The sequence below is a fragment of the Juglans microcarpa x Juglans regia genome, chromosome 5S (assembly GCF_004785595.1).
Source record: "Juglans microcarpa x Juglans regia isolate MS1-56 chromosome 5S, Jm3101_v1.0, whole genome shotgun sequence".
Taxonomy (NCBI): domain Eukaryota; kingdom Viridiplantae; phylum Streptophyta; class Magnoliopsida; order Fagales; family Juglandaceae; genus Juglans; species Juglans microcarpa x Juglans regia.
In genome coordinates, this window is record NC_054603.1 from 15721390 (window position 1) to 15724383 (window position 2994).

The 2994-nt window shown below is 41.8% G+C and overlaps 1 pseudogene; it reads right to left on the minus strand.

Annotated features, from left to right (window-relative positions):
• Nucleotides 1-947: 947 nt before the first annotated feature.
• On the minus strand, nt 948-2727 carry LOC121267858 (annotated as a pseudogene).
• Nucleotides 2728-2994: the final 267 nt, after the last annotated feature.

Sequence of the window (2994 nt, forward strand, 5' to 3'; positions counted from 1 at the left end):
GAGTCTATAATTAGATTGTTGAAATATGAGTTTAACTGATAGGAAGTAAATTTCTGACCTGTGCAGGACCAGGACGTTACAGTGTGGATAACCTGCAGTGATGAAGAGGCGGCGTTGATTGCCCTGGGTAAACTCCGATGCTTAAGTCAGTAACAATATAAAGGTAAGTGTATATAAAATGAAGATGAAGATGTTCATTACCTCTCGTAGGTTATTTATAGAAGGGTTTGGATGTGTCGAGATGATCACTGACTATGATCCCTTCCTAACTAGGAGGGAAAATAGCTCTTGTTTCATTAGGGTTATCTTCCTCTGGATAAGTATCTCCACTTGTTGATCAATGTTCCAACGTCATAATAGTTATCTGCCAGGTGGTTATGCTCCATGGGCTTTCTAGACGTGGCCCTCTCGGCCCTTAGGCTAAAGGTTCTGGGCTTGCTTCTCAGTCGTGGGTTTGGACAGACAGGGGATCCAAGTATCCCCTGCAGTATTTGATATATATTTGTATATAGGGAGAAAGTTTTGAAAATATAGCCGGAACTCTATCCATTTATGGTTTTGGGGCATTACAGTTCTAATGTTTACATTTAGTTCAACTGGTTTAAACAACAAATTGAAAGGTAGAACAAATTAATTGTTCGATTAGTCATTCAAATGTTGTCTTGCCATTCAAATGTTATATTTGAATCTTAAAACTATAGGGAAAGGACAAATATATATATATATATATATATATAGAGAGAGAGAGAGAGAGAGAGAGAGAGAGGAAATTGTTTGGTTCCAAATAACCCGACATCATTTGAACATGTTTGATTGGATTCTTTGAGAAATTTCTTTCCAAAGTTACATAATTTTAGGACAACTCAAAAATTGGTGCCTTTTAAGGTTTTTATTTTTCTTTTTTTGGGTGGGGGGGGGGGGGGGGGGGAGGTATTTTTGCATAGAAAAAATCTTACATATTAATAATCATCATCCATCTCGATCGATCGTCGAGACTGACCATCACAACATTATTAATTAATGTGTCGGAGTAAAATTTCCTAAACCTTAATTACGAGGAAGAGGCCAGAGGGATACTTTGCTCATTCCTGAAGAAATTGTCTGGATCAACTGCAGTCTTGATCTTCACTAACCTATCAAAGTTTTCATGAAAATACATGGCTCCATAAACCTTCCCTTCTGCATAGCTGTTCTTACCATGGTGATTGATCCCAATGTCAAGATCCCTATAGTTCAAATATGCACTTCTAGGGTTCTTGGACACGAAAGGAGTCATGTAACTGTAAAGGCTCCTTGATTGAGTTATGGAGTTCTTTTCTGCCTCAATTCCTGCATCTTGCTAGCTTATTGAGTACTGGATTTTGAACAAATTCCCTGCACGATGTGGGAAAGGAAGTGCAGAAGCTTGTACTTGGTTCATTTTTCCACCATAAGGATTGAAAACCAGTCCAATTTTTCCGAGCTCAATCATTTTCTTCCATATATATTCCAACCCAGCTTTCGAAATCGGTTTCTGCACGTAGTCCGATTTCCTCTTCCCGAAGATTGCCGTGTCGGGGTGTCGGTCGAGGAGGACTGTCGGGGACGTGACATTGCCATTGCCGGCGCCAGCCCACACAACAGAATCAATCCAACTCATTTCCGTCACATCTTCCTTCTTCAAACCTAGTTCAGGAAACTCCTTGCTTAATAACGTGATCAGGTCTTCTGCTTTGCCGAGGAACAATGCGACGATCGAGGCTCGGATTGTCGTCTCCCCCTTCTTCACCTTGGATGTCACGGGCTGTATCAGCATCCTCATGAACAGGTTGTCATCCGTGGTCGGAGCGACTTGCTGCCATCGATAGACAATATCGGTCGCGTTCTCTTCCAAGGTCCTTTCAGCCCTAAAAACGGTAACCTTTTCCGGAACAGGAACCAACTTTATTTTGAATGCGAGTATTACTCCAAAACTTGCGCCTCCTCCTCCTCTAATGGCCCAAAAAAGATCTTCTCCCATTGAAGTCTTATCAAGGATTCTGCCATTAACGTCCACGATCTTCGCATCAAGGACATTATCTGTGGTAAGTCCATATTTCCGAACCATGAAACCATATCCAGCGCCACTTAAGTGCCCACCAACGCCGACAGTGGAACAAACCCCTGCCGGGAAGCCATGCAGCTTGCTCTTCTGCCATATATTATAATAAACTTCTCCGAGCGTGGCGCCGACTTGCACCCATGCAGTTTCTTCCTTGGCATCGACCACAACAGAACGAAGATTAAACATATCGAGGACGACAAATGGGTCTTGAGATACATACGAGACGCCCTCGTAGTCATGGCCGCCGCTGCGGATTCTTATATGGATGCCATTTTTCTTGGCACAAATCACAGCGGCTTGGACATGGGATTCCTCTGTCGGGGTCACGATGATGACAGGTTTTGGCGTCAATGTGGTGTTGAAGCGTGCATTGCGGATGTAGGCACGGAGGACGGATGAGTAGGAAGGGTTGTTTTGAGCATAAACTATTTTGGAGATTTGATCTGGTTGCTTTGTTTGAGATGATAAGCACTGGACAAAGGCGTTATGGGCAGAATCGGAAGCTGCCCATGAGGCAGAGACTTGAAAAAGAAGAAAAAGGCAGATTAAAGGAAACATTCTTGGCGTTGGCAGATACAGGAATGGGTTTGATTTTCCCATTTTTGTATCTGTTTATTCGCTTTCGTGTGTTTGTTTCCTTCTCATTTTGCAGCTAATTGTAATATATATATATATATATATGAACACCTTCATATATAGGATTGATATCCCGAGAGCAACTCCTAGCCCATGGCCTCATGAAGGTAAGCCATATATGCTGTTGAAAAAGTACTGTAATAGGTCTTAAATAGTAAATTCCAAAAATGGATTGAGATCCTCTAAGCTCTCTAATCCTTGACTCCAATTAGATGATTGGTTTGGAAAGAAATAGATACATGACTACTAAATTTATATGTGGGGTTTGTATTGCA